Below are 19,856 nucleotides of genomic sequence, written 5' to 3'. Positions count from 1 at the left end.
ATTGTCTTGGACTGTTTAAACCTGGGACATCTTGAAAAATTTGAAACAAGTTACTTAATTCTTAACTAGACAATCCAATGGTAGGCTGCAACCAGTTAATATCATCCAATAATTTTTTAATATCGTTAAGAGTGTGGAACTGAAAAAAAAAAAAAAAGCTGGGCAGTGATGGTGCATGCCTTTAATCCCAGCAGTGGGGAGGCAGAGGCAGGCGGATCTCTGTGAGTTTGAGGCCAGCCTGGGCTACAGAGTGAGTTCCAGGAAAGGAGCCAAAGCTACACAGAGAAACCCAGTCTCAAAAAACAAACAAGTGTGGAACTGATCTCTTCTAATCTGTACCTTTTGCTGCTGAATTCTCTGATTACTTAATTTAAATAATAAATAACTAAGAGAATCTCCTTAGTTATTAGTATTTTTTTAAGGAGAAATTTGTAATCCTCAACAGGGTAAAATTTTCTGTATCACTTTAAACATTTTTTTCTAAGATATTTGTATCAGAAGCAGCCAATAAAATATCACTCCACCCATACAGGCTCATTAGTTAGCCATTGTAAAGGCAGAGCAGTTGGGTTACCAGCCGTGACCCTACTCTAAATTTGGATAGCCAATTCCTGTTTTATCTTGTTGGACAACCTGTATAGTCTGTGATTTTCCTTGATAACTTTTTCCAATGCCTTTTCCAGGAACATACCCCATTTTAAACATCATTTACAAGCTGTTTCTGAAATTGTAGGAATATTCATTTGAGCTCCTCATTGTTGCAACAAATCTCTCCCCCATAAATTCATGGCTATATCAGCGACGTAAGGCTTTAACATCCCTATTTGTCCTTCAGGCCCTATACATCTAATCTACTCTACACTCTGTTTTACCTAAGATAAGGTTCCAATGCCTACAAATTCTTTTAAAGGCCAGTTGGGATCCCAGGATTCTTGTGAAATTATAGATACATCGGCACCAGAATCCAATAACCCTTCAATATCAACCTCATTTGGTTTTATTTTCAGTTTAGGCCTTTCATCATTGATGACTGTTTGCCTAATACCTTTTACCCCATACTTCCAAAACCTTCTCTCCTACATAGAGGAGCTGCTTTGACTTTAAGACATGGGAGTAATAACAACTGAGCACTTCTATCACCAGCTTCTCTTTGCAAAGTCCTTTTTACATATACCATAATTTTACTTTCACCCTGGTAATCTTCATCTATAATTCCTGGGTGTACAATAAATCCTTGAGACATTAAACCGCTTCTTCCCAAATTATTCCTACTGTTCCTTGGGGAAGGGGACCATACACCGCAGTGGCTATTCTATAACAAGGAATTTGTGGAGATAACAAAGGATGTTTGACCACCGCCCGGTCTAAAGCAGCTCTTCCTGAGTAGCATGCATTAAATAAATCCACAATGCTGAGCCTGTGTTCCCCCAATAGCTGTTGATGAGACATCCCATTGCATCAGGAAATAGGTAGCTCATCTTGTTTGTTCCTGGGCCCCAAGCTAAGCCCTTCTTCATCAAGTTTCCTGAAGGTAAAGGATTACCATGCATATCTCTCTTTGGTCTACTTCTGCTGTAGGGCCGGCTCCCGGGCTCCCCGACGACATTCTCCGACTTGGTGTTGGAGGGAGATGGGGGTCTGTTCGTACTCAACAAAACCAGTTACAAGGCTGTTAGGCCAAGCGGTGGGTTTGGAGACAATTCAAGATGATTTGTCTCTGGTCCTTCAACATTCCATTCAGCTCTCCCCGCACAAGAGAGCACAAGCCAAAGTGGCTAAGGGGAGGGATGTGATGTCACCCCTGGGTGCCTTCGGGGGCGTGGTCTATGCAGATGAGGGGCGCGCAGGGGCTGCCATGTCCGAACCCGCTGCGGAAAAGCGAGGGATTTCTCACGTGGCGTGGGAGGGAGCGCGGGTCCGCGGGTGGCAGCGGAGCGCAGGAATCGGGCGCGGGTCCGGGGAGGCCCGCGATCGCTGGCGGCGAAGTGACCGTGTGTTGAGAGCGCAGGTCCGGTGTGGCTGAGCGGTGTGCGGTGGGGAGACGAGCATACTTACCTGGCAGGGGAGACACCATGATCAAGCAGGTGGGTTTCCCAGGGCGAGGCTCACCCATTGCACTTTGGGGTGTGCTGACCCCTGCGATTTCCCCAAATGCGGGAAATTCGACTGCATAATTTATGATAGTGGAGGACTGCGTTCGCGCTCTCCCCTGACTTTTCTCTGTAACAAAAAGTAGGCACTTTCGGACCTCAACACTGTCTCTTTCACCTATATGTTAGCTTTGAGCCTTTACAAGCTGCCAGACAACTAGAACTAGAATAGCTGAAGTCAGTACTTGTAATCCATGAGCTTTTCAGCATTTGCATTTACTTCTTCCCCCTTTTGACAAGAACAACCTTAAGAGGTTCTAGGTTAACACAAAAACAAGAGAAAAACAAGACAGACAAAATTTGGAGGCCTGGAGGTTTTAGCACTTTTAGAAAAACAAGGTCCCAACTTGGATTTCATAGTCCGCAACTTTCTTTCTTTCTTGGTTCCCGTGTTTAATATGAGCACCACCCCTGGGTCCCGGGCCAGCAACACCTGTTGTAAGTTTAGTAAAAATGAGTCACCCTTAGAAAATGTTAATAGGAAGGAAATCCTCCTCTGCTTTGTTCGTTACCCCACCCCCCCGCCTCCCGTGTTTGCGGTTTTGAAAGAACAAAAACAAACAACACCCGCGTGACTTCATTGTTTTCCTAACGAAGTTGGCTTCCACTGCGTCCGCTCGGTTCTAAACGCTCGAGCCTCTTGGATGCGTGAGCCCTGGGCTCCAGCGGGCTCGCCCTCCTCTGGGCCGCGCGCTGCGAGTCCCCAGCCCACCCCACCCCACCCCACCCCACCCCGCGCGCCCCTCTCCACCCCACCCCGCCCGTCCCTCTCCACCCCACCCCGCCGGTCCCTCTCCACCCCACCCCACCCCGCCCGTCCCTCTCCACCCCACCCCGCCGGTCCCTCTCCACCCCACCCCACCCCGCCCGTCCCTCTCCACCTCACCCCGCCGGTCCCTCTCCACCCCACCCCACCCCGCCCGTCCCTCTCCACCCCACCCCGCCGGTCCCTCTCCACCCCACCCCACCCCGCCCCTCCCTCTCCACCCCACCCCGCCGGTCCCTCTCCACCCCACCCCACCCCGCCCCTCCCTCTCCACCCCACCCCGCCGGTCCCTCTCCACCCCACCCCACCCCGCCCGTCCCTCCCCACCCCACCCCGCCCGTCCCTCCCCACCCCACCCGCCCGTCCCTCTCCACCCCACCCGCCCGTCCCTTCCACCCCCCGGGTCCAGTCCCGCCGTCTCCCTCCCGTCCGCCTCCCCGAGCACCCGCACCGCACTCGCCGCCTTTCCCACGCGGGCCGCGCCGAGGCTCCAGCACACCCGGGGTGACGAGCCATCGCGCGTCCGTGCTCGGGGTCTGCAAAGGACCGGACCCTAAAGCGCCCTTGGACTCCGGGGCCGCGAGCCCGAAGTGTGGAGCCCCGGCGGCCCCGACCCCCGGGTGCCCGAGGGTCCCTGCGTCCCGGTGCCGCCGGCCGCTCGCCCCGGACTCATGAGGTTCGCGCGAGCTCGGGAAGCGGGTGCGCGGCGCGGGTCACGGCGGGACGCGGGCCCGGGGGGCTTCGGGGCTCGGTCGTCCCCGGTGTGGCCGCCGCGGTGACGCCTGCCTCACCAAGGAGACGCCGCATGGTCTACCGCACCGTCTCTGTGGCGCAATCGGTTAGCGCGTTCGGCTGTTAACCGAAAGGTTGGTGGTTCGAGCCCACCCAGGGACGACGGGCCTCAGGCTTTTAACGCTTTGCCAAGAAACAGCCACTTGGAAACACTGGAAAATGCACGTTCCTATATTCTGTTCACAGATCCTTGAGACCCACATAAAACTCAAGCCCTACCTTTCTCTGTCACACATTATTCATGGCCAGGCATCTGGCAAGGAAATTTACAACAACAAGTCCTCTTTTTCCCCCCCCTCGGAATCTGGACACCAGTGGACAAACCCCCTGCACCTGTCTTTGGTGTATTACGGAATGGGTAGAGTGGGACTCCTTTCTCAATAAAAGAAAATTATGGACAACGAGTCTCCAAAGCACGGGACACAGACCGGATTTAAATAAAACAGGTAAACTTTACACCACTGTTTAAAGATACGCATACGAGAAGGGCGACCCCGCAACGTAATCGGTAATCAGAAAACCCTAGAACCAATTGAATTCGAAAACCATGTGCTGTGGAAGCATAAATCACAGAAACGGGCACGAGCGGCCGTGTGGTAAGGAATCCCGGGACGGGCCGTGCGGTCTCGGTCTCTGCAGACTGGCGTCCCCCGAAGCCTCCGGACCGCTGGTTTGCTCCCCTGCTTTTGGAAGGACCCGTGCAGTCTGCCCGCTCCCGAGGGGCTCCAGCCTCAGCCGACAGCAGGCGAGGGAAGTCTGTCACGTGCCCAGTTCACTCCCAGAGCCCACATGGTGTGGAAGGAGAGAATTGAGTCCTTCAAATTGCTGCCTTACCCCACAGCATCCTGGGACACGTGTGCTCACAATCACATGGGAGTTTACACAAACAAACACACGAACATAATTTAAAACAGTTTTCTGCGTGTCCATCAAGCAGGCTCTTCTTCAGCCTCTGTCTTTTATACTGTGAGATTATTCCACCACTTTTAAACGTGAGTGTCTGTCAAATGGGTATCAAATTAATTCCAAATAGGCCATCGAATTGTATTTGTTCTGTAACTCAACTAATAAAAGCGTTTCAAGTAAAGCCATCTCACGCTTAAAGAGCACATCTAGACATAATCCATCTCCTGTCTGCCCTCCTGCACTGGGAAGAGCCCAGGTTTTGTTAAGTGTCCTAGTGTGTTGGTCTCTCTATGGGGCTCTGGAGAACGGATCACCGTGGGGATGCGGCTCATGTTTCTCAGATCTCTTTGGCCAGGACAATGTATATATATAAAATTCTTATTTTCTTGTGTTGAAGAGATCATAGAGTGTATTCTATGGAAATTGCAGTCTTGTTACTTAGTTAGGACGGGTTTTCATCTTCAATAGTTATTCAGCATGTAGACGATAAAGATTTTACTCTCAAGGGGGTGGGGCAGTACACATAAAACAAGCTTTCCCACTTGTGATGTGTTACCGCTAAGACAAAATACCAGACAGAACATTCGGACCCTGTATCATCCTGACCAAGACCAAAATTAGGGTAGGGGTGCTATGTCCTAGGTCTTGGGCGCGGTTGACGGCGAAGGCGAATTTATGAGCGCACCGGAGACAGCGGGATGGACAGTGAAGACCACAGCCCCCAACTGCAACAGTGCTGTTTGAGTTCCTGGAGTCGGCTGGGCTTGGACAAGGGAGACTGGAGCCTGCGGCAAGACGTTAGCCAGGTATGGGGCGCAGGGGCAAGAAAGCAGCAGGCTGGGGCGGACGCGAGTGCCGTGACTCGGATTCGAACCGAGGTTGCTGCGGCCACAACGCAGAGTACTAACCACTATACGATCACGGCGAGCCACAGGCCCCACGGCGGGCGCTGCCCACGCTTCGGAAGCGCCTGTCCTGCATCAGGTCGGGTGCAGAGGGCGGCTGCTGACTGCAGTGCGTGGGTCGATGCCACTCCTGCGGGTGCAGTGTTTTCCCCAAGCACGTGACAGACTTCCCTCGCCTGCTGTCGGCTGAGGCTGGAGCCCCTCGGGAGCGGGCAGACTGCTACGGGTCCTTCCAAAAGCAGGGGAGCAAACCAGCGGTCCGGAGGCTTCGGGGGACGCCAGTCTGCAGAGACCGAAACCGCACGGCCCGTCCCGGGATTCCTTACCACACGGCCGCTCCTGCCCGTTTCTGTGATTTATGCTTCCACAGCAGATGGTTTTCGAATTAAATTGGTTCTAGGGTTTTCTGATTACCAGTTGCGTTGCGGGGTCGCCCTTTTCGTATGCGTATCTTTAAACAGTGGTGTAAAGTTTACCTGTTTTATTAAAATCCAGTCTGTGTCCGTGCTTTGGAGACTTGTTAACAATAATTTTCTTTTATTGAGAAAGGAGTCCCACTCTACCCATTCCGTAATACACCAAAGCCAGGTGCAGGGGGGGTTGTCCACAGGTGTCCCGATTCCGAGGGGTGAAAAAAGGCTTGGCCATGAATAATCTGTGACAGGGGAAGGTAGGGCTTGAGTTTTACGTGGGTCTCAAGGATCTGTGAACAGATCTGTGAACGTGCATTTTCCAGTTGTTCACAAGTGGCTGTTTCTTGGCAAAGCCGTTAAAAGCCTGAGGCCCGTCGTCCCTGGGTGGGCTCGAACCACCAACCTTTCGGTTAACAGCCGAACGCGCTAACCGATTGCGCCACAGAGACGGTGCGGTAGACTACGCGGTGTCTCCTTGGTGAGGCTGGCGTCAGCGCGGCGGCCACACCGGGGACGACCGAGCCCCGAAGCCCCCCGGGCCCGCGCCCCGCCGTGACCCGCGCCGCGCACCCGCTTCCCGAGCTCGCGCGAACCTCATGAGCCCGGGGCGAGCGGCCGGCGGCACCGGGACGCAGGGACGCGGGGACCCTCGGGCACCCGGGGGTCGGGGCCGCCGGGGCTCCACACTTCGGGCTCGCGGCCCCGGCGCCCTGCAGGACTCGGCGACGGAGCCCAAGGGCGCTTTAGGGTCCGGTCCTTTGCAGACCCCGAGCACGGACGCGCGAGGGCTCGTCACCCCGGTTGTGCTGGAGCCTCGGCGCGGCCCGCGTGGGAAAGGCGGCGAGTGCGGTGCGGGTGCTCGGGGAGGCCGGACGGGAGGGAGACGGCGGGACTGGACCCGGGGGTGGAGAGGGACGGGCGGGGTGGAGAGGGGCGGGCGGGGTGGGGCGGGGTGGGGTGGGCTGGGCTGGGGACTCGCAGCTCGCGGCCCAGAGGAGGGCGAGCCCGGTGGAGCCCAGGGCTCACGCATCCAAGAGGCTCGAGAGTTTAGAACCGAGCGGACGCAGTGGAAGCCAACTTCGTTAGGAAGACAATGAAGTCACGCGGGTGTGTTTGTTTTTGTTCTTTCAATTAACCGCAGACACGGGAGGGTGGGAAAGAAAGGAACAAAGCAGAGGAGGAATGCTTCTATCAGCGGTTTCTAGGGGTGACCCATTTACTAAACTTACAACAGGTTTTGGACAGTTGTGTTGCTGGCCCGGGGTGGTGCTCATATTAAACACGGGAACAAAGAAAGAAAGGACTGGAGTATGAAACCCAAGTTGGGACCTCGTTTTCCTAAAATTGCTGATTGGCTGTCAGGGAAAAGCTCCAGGCCTCCATTAATACTTTATTCTGTCTTGTTCTTCTTTTGTTTTTGTATTAACCTAGAACCTCTTAAGGTTGTTCTTGTCCAAAGTGCGAAGAGGTAACCTGAAGAGCTCAACTCGTGGGTTTCACGTTTTGGTTTCAGTTGCTCAGATGGTATGGTAGCCATAAAAGGGTTTTATGAAAGCAGGAATGAAATAGTAGATTCAAAGAAAGCATCAAAAATTCTGCTCTTTTTCCCAAGAAAAAGTCAGGGGAGAGCGCGAACGCAGTCCCCCACCACCATAAATTATGCAGTCGAGTTTCCCGCATGTGGGGAAATCGCAGGGGTCAACACACCCCAAAGTGCAATGGGTGAGCCTCGCCCTGGGAAAACCACCTGCTTGATCATGGTGTCTCCCCTGCCAGGTAAGTATGCTCGCCTCCCCAACACACACCGTTCAGCCACACCGGACCTGCGCTCTCAACACACGGTCACTTCGCCGCCAGCGATCGCGGGCCTCCCCGGACCCGCGCCCGATTCCTGCGCTCCGCTCCCACCCGCGCATCCGCGCTCCCTCCCACGCCGCGCGCCAAATCCCTCGCGTTTCCGCAGCGGGTGCGGACCGGCAGCCCCTGCGCGCCCCTCATCTGCATAGACCACGCCCCCGGCAGGCACCCAGGGGTGACATCACTCTCTTGCTGGGGGAGAACTGAATGGAGTGTAGAAGGACCAGAGACAAATCATCTTGAATTCTCTCCAAACCCTAAACAGCCGTGGGCTGCCCACCGCTTGGCCTAACAGCCTTGTAACTGGTTTTGGTGAGTTCGAACAGACCCCCATCTCCCTCCAACACCAAGTCGGAGAATGTCGTCGGGGAGCCCGGGAGCCAGCCCTACAGCAGAGGTCTCCCCGCTTTGCTCCAACCTGCCTACCTCGTGTCTCCACCCCTGTATTTTAAAAAGCTCTTGATCTTTGGGTTTCTTTGTTCTCTTCTACAGAAACACCGTGAAGCTGACACTACGTGGGGACCTGGTATTGGGGTGACCCAAGTCCGTGTTCCTGGTCCAGGGATCCACTGTGCCCTCTCTGGACCTCCTCAGGCTCCTGCATACACTCTGGCACAAACACATACATACAAAATAAATAAGTACTGTTTTCTCTCTCTCTCTCTCTCTCTGTGTGTGTGTGTGTGTGTGTGTGTGTGTGTGTGTTGTCTGTGTGGGGTGGGGGCAGGTGTGTGTGCGCTGACTGGCGTGTGGAGGCCAGCGGACACTTTGTGACAGTCGGATCGCTTTCCACCGCGTGGGCTCTGAGGATCAAGCTCTTGGATTCTCAGGCCTGATGGCAACTGCCCTTTCCCTTGCCTATAAGCCATCTCTCTGGCCCTTTAACGCCCCTCCTCCCGCCCTCCCCTCCCTCTCTGTCTCTGTCTCTCTCTCTGCCTCCCCCCTCAGCGCCCACTACCTTCACCCGAGACAGGGGCTGTCTACATAGTTCTAGGAATAAGAGCTTTGCGCCACCGCACCCGGCTCCTTTAAACCCTCGTTAGCCCACTTACAGACATAATACAGCATTTTAAGGTTTACACATGACCCTGATGTTTAGTCATTAACTCATAAACATAATTACTCTTATACAGTGTTTTCGGAGCTTCGGGCTCAAAGGTTAAAGTGACTGAGGTGAGATACTCATCAAACGATGAACATGCGCATCACCAAGGCAAAAAGAGGACTCAGTAGTGAAGGCTGGAAAAAAAATTCGACCAAACAAACAAAAATCAGATAGTATCTCTGCTTCTCAGTGTCTGAAGGCTCAAAGGGAAATCTGTAAGTGTCGGTTGCCATGTGTCTTAAAATTGTAACAAATTGGTTAGTGCAGTTTTGTTGGCCAGAAGAAAATGTAGGATTTTGAATTATGAATCTGCAGGATTCATAACATGCTTTGCCTGTATTTATAATTGTTAGATAGCTAAGATACAAAATACACATTTTCTGTGTTTTGGATACAGCTGCCTGGATTTTGGTTTGTAATATAGCTATTTTAGAAAGAAAACAGTGTTTCTCCATGATCTCTCGGTTTGTTTTCTTTATTGCTTCTGTTTCCACTTCCATTTCCTTCACCACACTTTGTTTTTCCTGTCTTTCTTTGAGGAATTTATTCATCTCCTCTTTAAGGAGCTCTGTCATCTCATGCAATTGGTTTTAAGGTCGTTTTCTTGTGCTTCAGCTGTGTTGGAATATTCAGGGCTTGCTGGATAGGGAAGTGACCAGTATGGGCTCAGGAGCCCCAGGGCCACGTCCTCAGCACAAAGGAGATGTATTTACCCCAGAGGGACAGAGGGCAGGGAATAAGAGACAAAATGGGAGGTAGAAGCCTAAGGGAACAAGGAGGAGAGGGGCAGGGATATTTGTCCCAGAGGGACCAAGGACTGCCTCTGAATAGAGGGGAGACAGAGGTGGCCAATAAGCAAATGGCGGTTTATTAAGGTAAATGGGAAACCCAGTGTTGGGATGAGGTGTTTAATTTAATTGGGCATGTTCATTTAGTGAGCCAAAGGAAGCTTTTGATTGCTGGACTTAACACTTTGATAGCTGGACCTTGGTAGTCAGCGTCAGGAGGAGGAAGTGGCCGAATAAGGGACTAGACCTTGGTGGCTAGCTTCAGGAATGTAATCTAACGGTTTTTAGCAAGGCAGAGGGGATGGGGGAGAAGGACAAGGCCTGCCAGAGCCGTCTTTGCCTATCTGAAGCCAGCCTGAGAATGTTTTCTATGTTGAGTGCCTGGTGCCCTTGGACAGGGTCTGATCAAATGTTTGATGGTTCTGAGATGTCACACAGGTCTTGGGAACCAAATCTGGGTCTTCTACAAGAGGGTCAAGTGCTCTTAAGTGATGAGCATCTTTCCATCCCTTCCACAGACCAGACTGTTACTAGAAATATCCAAAGCCTTTAGTTAGTTCTTCTCATGCACATTATTCAAAACAGGCACCTTCAATGAGAACGACATCCATGGTGATTATAAACATGGATAAAAGTCCATGTTTCTTGATTAAACAAGTATCTGAGAAGCCTTATAGCACACCTACACTGGGTTTTAAAAAAAACTAATTAAATAAAATGTATGTTTTAAAGATTTACTTTATGGCCGGGCGGTGGTGGTGCACGCCTTTAATCCCAGCACTCGGGAGGCAGAGGCAGGCGGATCTCTGTGAGTTCTAGGCCAGCCTGGTCTACAGAGTGAGTTCCAGGAAAGGCGCAAAGCTACACAGAGAAACCCTGTCTCTCTCTCTGCCCCCCCTCTGTCTCTGTCTCTGTCTCTGTCTCTGTCTCTCTCTCTCTCTCTCTCTCTCTCTCTCTCTCTCACACACACACACACACACACACACACACACACACACACACCCTACTGCATAAACAGTGTGATATGTTGCCTGACACTTTGGATCCTGGGTCTTCCCCGCCATGATGGAATATACCCTCGACCATGAACAAAATTAGATCTCCCCCCTTAACTTGCTTCTCGTCTAGTATCTTGTCACAGCAAAAAGAAAAGTGATAAAGACAGCAGGATTCCGTGGAAGGGCAGAATCAACAGTGTATGTTTGCCTCCATGTGTCTGCACATGTGTGTATTTGATAGGATGGTTACGTGGTGGGGGCTGTTTAGTCCACACAGAATGTTCACCACGCTGGGAAGCAGAGAAACCAGTTCAGTCCATTGCACAGGATGCCTCTGCAGTCCCAACCTGGTGCTGATGGCCTGGCGCTCCCAGGAGAGTCCCGGGATGGAGTCTAGGCTGGAAGGCGGGTCTAAAGTCAACACTGGGTTGAAGCTGTGGTGGTAGGCAATACTGTTAGGGCAGAGAGTGCAAGCAGGCACCGCGGTGCACGCTGCTTTTCTTTGGACCATTTGATCCCCACACCCTGTGTTGGAAAACTCCATCCACTCTGAAGGCCTGTTTCCTACCTCAGTGAATCTTGTCTGAAAAGGCTCTATCAGGTACACCCACAAAGTCCAAGCACTGCCGGAGCTGAGAGAGATGGAGGCATGGAGAAGAAACAGGAGGTGCAAGGGGAAGAGAGGTAACGCCGCATGATAGAATGTTGGTTAATATAAATGGGTTAATTTAAGTCAAAAGAGCTAGTTGGGGACAAGCCTAAGTTAAGGTCGAACTTTTGTAATTAATAAAAAGTCTCCATATTGCTTTTTGTGAGCTGGAAGCCCTGAGAAAAATCTAACTACAGTACGGAGGAGAAGAGTTCAGTAGGACAGGCAGAGAGATTCAGGACTCGAGCAGGGACAACTGGTCCTGGCAATCTGTCCCCTTATGTTCTTGGTTTTGTGGTACATGAAGCAGGTTCCCAAACTGGAAGGAAGATGTTTAGGGACCCAGCTGATCTGCAGTGGGCCAGACAGGAGCAGGCATAGATAGCGAGAGACGGCGGCTGACTCCGAGAGCGGCGAACAGAGACCCTGGAGAGAGAAAAGGGACCTGAAGACGGGGGAGGAAGAGAGCCACAGAGACAGAGGGGCACAGAGAGTCACAGAGACAGAGGGGCACAGAGACAGAGGGGCACAGAGACAGAGGGGCACAGAGACAGAGGGGCACAGAGAGCCACAGAGACAGGGGCACAGAGGCAGAGGGGCACAGAGACAGAGGGGCACAGAGGCAGAGGGGCACAGAGACAGAGGGGCACAGAGAGCCACAGAGACAGAGGGGCACAGAGACAGAGGGGCACAGAGACAGAGGGGCACAGAGACAGAGGGGCACAGAGACAGAGGGGCACAGAGACAGAGGGGCACAGAGACAGAGGAGCACAGAGACAGAGGGACACAGAGAGCCACAGAGACAGAGGGGCACAGAGGCAGAGGGGCACAGAAGAGGCGCTCTGAGATGTTGGATCGTTTGGGCTATCTGTTTTTCTTGGTGTCTGGTCTTCTTGCTCTGAAAACACATAACTTTTAAAGGTAACATACATATCTGCATTAACACAAGTATAGACTGTGTGTTACACACAAGTTAGCCAAAGATGATTTTTGTTTTATGTTTGAGTAGGTAAAATATATGTTACACGTCTTGTAGCTTTTTTAGGTTTATTTCTATATGCCTGTAACCAGGATTTTCATGGGGTCTTACCTGATCAAACCTGATCCATATCAGCCTGGAATGAATCACAGGCTATCATTTCCTGTGGAAATAAAAGCATAACCTCTTCCCCAAAGTAATACATCTTTGGACTCCCATTTTGAAGTCAAGAATTTTTGAAGTGTATTAATCCAGCAGTTTTCATTATCTTGTGTGTCTTAGTAGCTGTGGTTCCTTCATCAGCAATCAGAAAATCTAAAGACAACACAATAACATATAAGATCAGACTCTCTGTACATTTCCTATTTTAAGTTTTTTTAAAATCACATTTACTTTTTATCATAACTAAGGAAAACATTAAGTAGTTCCTGTGCTTATGAAGGGTTTTCAGTTTTTGTTTGTTAGTTTTTCTTTGAGCTCACAAATATAAGATAAATAATAGAATATTTTTTCTAAATTTGCGAATACAAATAGATTGGATATTGTAATTGTAATTCTTGCTTGATACCTATATTTGTTGTATATAATTTTACTATGTTAAAGTTAAAACCTTCCTTTCCTTTTTTTCTGTTTTCACTGCTGTTTAAAATCTTTTGTTTTTCATTTTTCTTTAAGAAATTTTCTATTCACTCCACATACCACCCACAGATCCCGCCTCTTCCCTCCTCCCACCCCCAGCCCTCTCTCCCAAGCCACCCCACATCTCCACATCCCCCAAATCAAGGTCTCCCATGGGGAGTCAGCAGAGCCCAGCTCACTGAGCCTAGGCAGGTCCAAGCCTCTTCCCACTGCACCAAGGCTGTGCAAGGTGTCACACCACAGGCACCAGGTTCCAGAAGCCTGCCCATAGACCAGGGACAGATCCTGATCCCCCTGCCTGGGTGCCCCCCAAACAGTTCAAGCCAAACAACTGTCTTCCATATCCAGAGGGCCTGGTCCAGTCCTATGGGGGCTCCACCGCCACCAGTCCACAGTTCATGGGCTTCCTCTAGTGTGGCCGGTCCTCTCTGCATGTCCTCCAAACCTTCCTTTCTTATTAGACAAAATCTGTGGTGGGATAATCCTTCTGTATAATGTGAAAATGTGTTGCTCTCATTGTTAATAAAAAGCTGATTGGCTGAGAGCTAGGCGGGATTTTGGGGGCAGAGAGAACGCTGGGAAGAAGAAGGGCGGAGTCTGAGGGGTCTCAAGCCAGATGCAAACAAAACAACATGGGAAGTTCATAGATGAGAGAATCGAGCCTTGGGGTAACAACATAGAGTAATAGAAATGGGTTGATTTAAGTTGTAAGAGACGGGTAGAGATAAGCCTAAGCTATTGGCTGAGCAGTTATAATTAATAGTAAGTTTCCATGTGATTATATGCGAACTGGCTGGCAGAATGGAAAAGCCCACCGACAGGCACTTGAGAACCCAGGATGCCTGGGAAAAGGTAAGTAAGGGAAAGGGGACAGGGACTTGAAGTAACCTTTGGTTCAAGGTCAGTCAGCTTATGAAATTGGACATGAAACACTGAATATGAACTTAGCCATCCTGGCTCCTAAGAATATACACGGAACCACTATAGTTATCCTGCTTAAAACCGACACACAAATGATAGCATCTTTACAGAAATGTAACTGCTTCCTGACTGGATAGCACGCCTGCAAGCATGCTGAACTTTCCTAAAACTCACCAGACTTTCTGCAAGAACTGGGCAAGCACCAGCCCCACAAAGTGAGGTAGTACTCGAAGGGTGAATGCCCCGCCTGCACGGTAATTGGGCCTGAAACCTGGCGAGGGAAGTCAGGATGAACACAGCACACACCAGTCAAGTTGCAAGCATCAGGACTCTCTTTATCCTTTCTTCCCCATCTTATATACCCTTTCAGGAGGAAACAAACAAAATTGTTTATCAAGCACCCGGGGTCAAGGAACGGTCAGCATGCCCCAGGAAGCCACAGCTGCCAAATCAAGAGATGTACCAAACAGCAAAACATCTGCAGAACAGCCTGACCTCAGTGCACTCAGAACAGGGGAGGTGGGGGCAATCTTAGAGGGGTCAGAGCCATTCTGATCCCAACAGGTGAGGATTAGTGTCTTTCTGACAGGGAACCTAAGTGACCAACTGAGCATATTTTCTATATATATATATATATATATATATATATATATATATATATATATATATATGCCTCAACTATATAGATATGCCTCCAAAGAAGAGTGTGCCCAGAGCCAGACTGCAGACCTAAGAGGATGCTCACTATGCAAGGACTTTGAACTGGGAGGAGACAAGAACAGAATGGGCCAAGTGATCCAGCTCTAAGCTGATTTTGTCATGAAAACAGTCAGATTGTAAGGTTGGGTTTCAAAGAGAAAAAGTTAACAGCATATGTCTGGAGGGAAAACAAAAAATCAGGGAGGAACTGTTTCCTAGCAACTGTTTCCCTGTGCCAGGGATGGCATATAAGATGCCTGATGTGCTGCCAGCAGAGACTGGAGATGAGGGACCCGAGATTGTGGACCATCAACCCTCCGTGTGTTCCAGATCTTCTGCTTAGCATGCCTCTAGAGCGCCAAGGCAGAAGTGCTTACGGGTCTCAAGGTCATGCTTTATGGGGTGCACATATCATGCTCTCCTCCATATAAATACTTCTTGTAGTGCTAGTTTTTTTTTTTTTCCTTCTATCTGGTCTTCATGTTCTGTGTTCCTAGATCAATGGTGATTTCTGTGATATAAGAAAGGAGTGAAGTAAATTTCATGGGAAATTATACAGAGATGATCACCCAGGCTGGGGTCAAGGCAGTTATGCAGGTCATGGGAAAGAACCTGCAGCCTGGGGAAGCTTTTCAGGCTTGGATAAACTGTACCGAATGTGTGGTCAACTATAGCACATGGTATGATGTGTATCAACACACTGGATTCAAATTGGCCATGATGAATAATTCAGTTTCTGAGGCTATTCCAAGGGCATTGTGTAAAACTTGAGACCCTAAGGGGTATTGGCTGAAGACTGTGGATGGAGTAACAGGCAGATAGGAAGACAAACAGGAAGTGTGGGAACCTAGAGGAAAATAATGTTTCCATGTGATTATCTGGAACTGGCTGGCAGAATGGAAAAGTCCACCTACAGGCACTTGTGAACCCAGGACGCCTGGGAAGGGCTTACAGTGACTGATCATGGGTGGTGTGCAGGTCATTCCGGTACAGCGAGGGTTGTCCAAGTACTCAGTACCAGGAAGAATGCGGGGCATCCTGCCCTAGAGAAAGGGCCACGCTTGGGGAAAGCCATACACCCTGTGATGGTGTGTCCCAATGGTCACCTTATTTGAAAACCAGAGAGGGAGTGATTCAGGGCAGGATGCTAGTGATTCCGTGAGGACACTGGCCTGCCCCTGGGTCCTGGTGTCCTGCTCAGCCCCTGGCTCCTGGGAACAGGTGGGCAAGTCAGATGTGGCTTCAGGAAGTTTTACTGGGGCTCCTGGGCTGGTCTGTGCAGGTTTAATACGGCTGAGGCACAGGTCATTTCAGTCCTGCGAAGTGTGGTGAATAAGCCTGGCTAGGACTCCTGGGAGTCTGGGCTGCTGTGCACATCCATCTTTTAGGGAAGGGGGCCTTGCTTAACCTAAATAAATAGCCACACATAGCAAACCTCCACACTGAGCTACAATGGAACCAGTGGCGCATCCAGAAGAGGGAAGCCATGTGGATAGCAGCTCTGTTTTCTTCACACGTGTTACGAGTTCACTTCCTCACCTGGATCTGGCCACACCCACGGTTGCTAAAGGATCCACTGAATCTCCTTAAGTAAAGTAGGAGATAAAACATTTGCCTTTGGGGTTGTTAAACATGCACTTGTACTTTCTCATCAGGTCTGCCAACCGACAAATAAGGACACAGAGACTTGTTATTGATTAGGAAAGCCTGGCCACCAGCTTAGAGGTGTCCCACTAGCTCTTAAAACTTAAATTAACCTGTTTCATTTAGTCTACATTCTGCCATGTGGCTTAGTTACCTCTGTTCTGTACCCTGTGTCTGACTTCTTCTGGTGCAATCCACCCGCCTGGATTCCTCCTCCTCTTCCTCTCTCTCCTGGGAAATCCCACCTAGCCTCTCCTGTCTAGCTATTGGCCATTCAGCTCTGTATTACACTAATCACAGCAACACATCTTCACACAGTGTACAAATATCCCACAACAAAAACATGGACTTGTAGAACCTGTCACAGTGGGGTTGTAACCTTAGAGATGATAAACACTATGAGGATGTCAAACCTGTCACATTAATCAAATGACACCAAATGTATCCTAATCTTTAGATTGTAAACGTGCTGCTGTTCCAGTCGGCTGACCCTTGGTTTAAACTCTTTTGTAAACAGGCAGTTCTGCTTTTGTGGTTTTGTGGACATTTTGTCTGTCCTGATCGATTGACCTATGGTTGAACCGTATTCTCTATCAATTGTCTGTGTATCCCAATATTGCCGCCGCCGCCGCCGCCGCCGCCGATCTTCTCCTATTCCAGTGCAGAGTGAGTAGGCCCAGCATCATGATAAAGAGTTTTCCTTTGCAACTCTACTGCCTCTGAGAGTTCTTTGATCTAAAATTGGGGATACAAGAGTGTATTGCAAAAATATATTTAACTTGACGGGTGTGGTGGCATGTGTTTTTAATCCCAGCACTCAGGAGACAGAGGCAGGTGGATCTCTGAGCTGAGGCCAGCCTGGTCTACAGAATGAATCCCAGGATAGCCGGGAGCACACAGAGAAACCCTGCCTTGGAAAACATAAAAAACAAACAAACAAAATACCCAAACACTTAATACATATCAAAATCACCTGCGCTATATTTACAAAAACGGGAAAAAAGAATTGTATGTAAATGAAAACTATAAAATGCCCTTAAACTGTCTGCTACTTCCAGCGACTTTCCTGTCTGTGTGCGCCCATCAGTGTCCTCCAAAGTCAGGTGTCCAGATCCAGCCCTTCATTTCAGCTTGCTGATTCCAGCTTATGCTTCCTCTGCTCTGTATCTCCGTTCGCACCGCTTACCTTCCTCGCCGATGTGACAGAACACCCAACAGAGCACCCTAAGGAAAGAAGAGCACCCTAAGGAAGGAGCACCCTAAGGAAAGAAGAGCACCCTAAGGAAGGAGCACCCTTGTTTCTGTCCCCGTTTCAGAGGATGCAGAGCGCAGCGGTGAGGAAGGCAGGGTACCCACAGGGGCTCGGCTCTGGCCCTGTGCTTATTCGCATCCTGGGGGCGGGGGGGTGGGGTGGGGTGGGGTGGGGGTGGGTGGGTGTGGGGAATGGGATGACGACCATAACGAAGACCGCAACCTCTCTGGATAGCCCCTTAACGGGGAGCAAGTGCTCCATCCCATGAGCCTGGAGGGTATATTTTGCATTCAAGCCAGAACATTCTTCCCCTCCTCCAGAGGAGCCATTTCATAGTGCATTCAATTCAACCTCAAGAGTCCCGTAGTCTCAACAATTCCAACACTGTTCAGCAGCTCAGTCACTTTTGAGACTCAAGACAGTTCTTCACTATGAAATAAAAAACTCAAGTTACATTCCTTCAATATGCAATAGTAAACCAAAAGGGTGAAGTAAATGTAAGCGATGGTACAGAGAAACTACTGAACCAGACCTCTCTGTGTGCAGAAAAGAAGAAAGATTTACTGGGGATCAGCCTGCCAAGGCCTACTGGGTGGGGGTGGGGAGACAGGGAGAAGAAAAAAAATGAAAGAAAAGTAAGCAGATTTCATATGACAGCAGGATGGGAATCTGAGCGATACAGGCTACCAGATTGACCCGGAACTTGGTGTCTGTCCTTGCCTGAGGTAGGCCTAAATCCCTGGCATCTCCAACATCTTGGGGTCTCCATTTCAACTTAGGATTCACCCAAACAGCATCACATGTTGGTCTGTAAGTGCGTCCTTGCCTGGCCCCCTAGGGTTACGGCAAAGGCCTCTTTGTGACTGTGGTGCTACATGCTCCTTTCCACACAGGGCAAAGAGAGTCTGGGAATCCTGTAGGTCTCCTCCTCCAAGAGCACAGCTCCAGAGCCATCTCACCTTCATGATCTAATTATTGTGAACTAACTCCACCTAATTCCCTTGCATCATTGGTTGGGGTTTCAACACACGGACTTGGAGTGGAGGCAGACACACGAAGTCTGTTGCAATCTACCTGGAAAGAACAGAACATTCTAAACAATGTGTGCACTCCCACACTTTAGAGATGAAGAAACTCCCTAAAAATCAAAGGACTGCAAAACTTTCATTTTCTTCTTTATTAAAGGTCTAGAGTTTTTGGCCACAGGGGACAACCAGCCCATATTGGAGGGCATGAGTGGGAAAGGTAAGGTCCCAGAATATTTTGATCTGTATTATACAGCCAGACATGATGGTACAATTTTTTCATACAATATATTTTTATTATGTTTTTCCTTCCACAAATCCTCCCAAATCCTCCCCACCCACCCAAGTTCATGTTCTTTCTCTCTCATGTTCTTCCAAACAAAATACCAAAAGTCAAAACAAACAAACAAAACCACAATAAGAGATGTCAGGACAAAACAAACAAACGAGGATTCATATTTTGCTGGACAGCTATTCCTGGGCATGGTGCCTGCCCTGGAGTGTGGCTGCTTGACTTTAAGATGTACTGGAGCAGGGCGGTGGTGGCACACACCTTTAATCCCAGCACTCGGGAGGCAGAGGCAGGTGGATCTCCGTGAGTTCGAGGCCAACCTGGGCTACAGAGTGAGTTCTAGGAAAGGCACAAAGCTACACAGAGAAACCCTGTCTCGAAAAACAAACAAACAACAAAAAACCAAACAAAACAAAAAGATGTACTGGAAGCCATTTTAGACTAGGCAATGGGTGAGTAGCAACAGGAGGCACAAATACATAGATGGACGAATAATAAGATTTGAAACCAACCCACAGCTACTGGATCAATTGGTTTTCATCTCTAGTAGTTCAGTAAGGGAAAGAAACCAGCTTTAATAAATGATGTTGGAACAACTTAATGTCCGTGTTGGAGAGCAAAATGTCATCAACTTTATTTCTGTTGAACACTACACATGAACGATAATTTGAGGCTGTGGGTCTAAAGTGGTACAGTGCTTGCCTGCATGTACATGGTCCTGGGTTTGATCCCCAGCCACACTCAAAAGTTAATTTGACGTGTGTCCTAGGTCAAACCTTAAAATCTAGTGGCAAAGTACTTCAAGGAGATGGTGATATGAAGTTTTACAAAGATGTGCTAAATAGCACCTAGGAAAATATGTATACAAAAAAAAAGTGGAGCTGAATTTGGAAGTCTGACTGAAATACCGGATCTTGGGGGGCAGAAGCAGAAGGACCAGCAATTCTGCTCTTCCACAGGACCCAAGTTCAGGTCTTGGCACTCACATCAGATGGGTTATAATTGATGCTCTCTTATAGCCTTCACTGGTACAGACACATACATATATGCTCCCATAACCCCCCTATAGACATAAT

At 49.7% G+C, this 19,856-nt stretch overlaps 5 non-coding genes across 5 annotated transcripts; 2 read left to right on the top strand and 3 right to left on the bottom strand.

The window, feature by feature from the left end:
• Positions 1 to 2,047: 2,047 nt before the first annotated feature.
• Positions 2,048 to 2,212, top strand: LOC121830647 (U1 spliceosomal RNA). Its single transcript, XR_006073865.1, has one exon. It is a non-coding gene; the product is annotated as a U1 spliceosomal RNA (small nuclear RNA).
• A 1,524-nt stretch (positions 2,213 to 3,736) lies between these two features.
• Positions 3,737 to 3,810, top strand: Trnan-guu (transfer RNA asparagine (anticodon GUU)). Its single transcript has one exon. It is a non-coding gene; the product is annotated as a tRNA-Asn (tRNA).
• Positions 3,811 to 5,467: 1,657 nt separating this feature from the next.
• Trnah-gug (transfer RNA histidin (anticodon GUG)) lies at positions 5,468 to 5,539 on the bottom strand. The gene has a single exon. It is a non-coding gene; the product is annotated as a tRNA-His (tRNA).
• A 768-nt stretch (positions 5,540 to 6,307) lies between these two features.
• Trnan-guu (transfer RNA asparagine (anticodon GUU)) lies at positions 6,308 to 6,381 on the bottom strand. Its single transcript has one exon. It is a non-coding gene; the product is annotated as a tRNA-Asn (tRNA).
• Positions 6,382 to 7,551: 1,170 nt separating this feature from the next.
• LOC121830645 (U1 spliceosomal RNA) lies at positions 7,552 to 7,716 on the bottom strand. The gene has a single exon (XR_006073863.1). It is a non-coding gene; the product is annotated as a U1 spliceosomal RNA (small nuclear RNA).
• Positions 7,717 to 19,856: the final 12,140 nt, after the last annotated feature.

Source organism: Peromyscus maniculatus, chromosome 6 (assembly GCF_049852395.1).
Source record: "Peromyscus maniculatus bairdii isolate BWxNUB_F1_BW_parent chromosome 6, HU_Pman_BW_mat_3.1, whole genome shotgun sequence".
Taxonomy (NCBI): domain Eukaryota; kingdom Metazoa; phylum Chordata; class Mammalia; order Rodentia; family Cricetidae; genus Peromyscus; species Peromyscus maniculatus.
The sequence above is the reverse complement of the archived record's forward strand: the minus strand, read 5'-3'. Positions and strand labels throughout refer to the sequence as shown.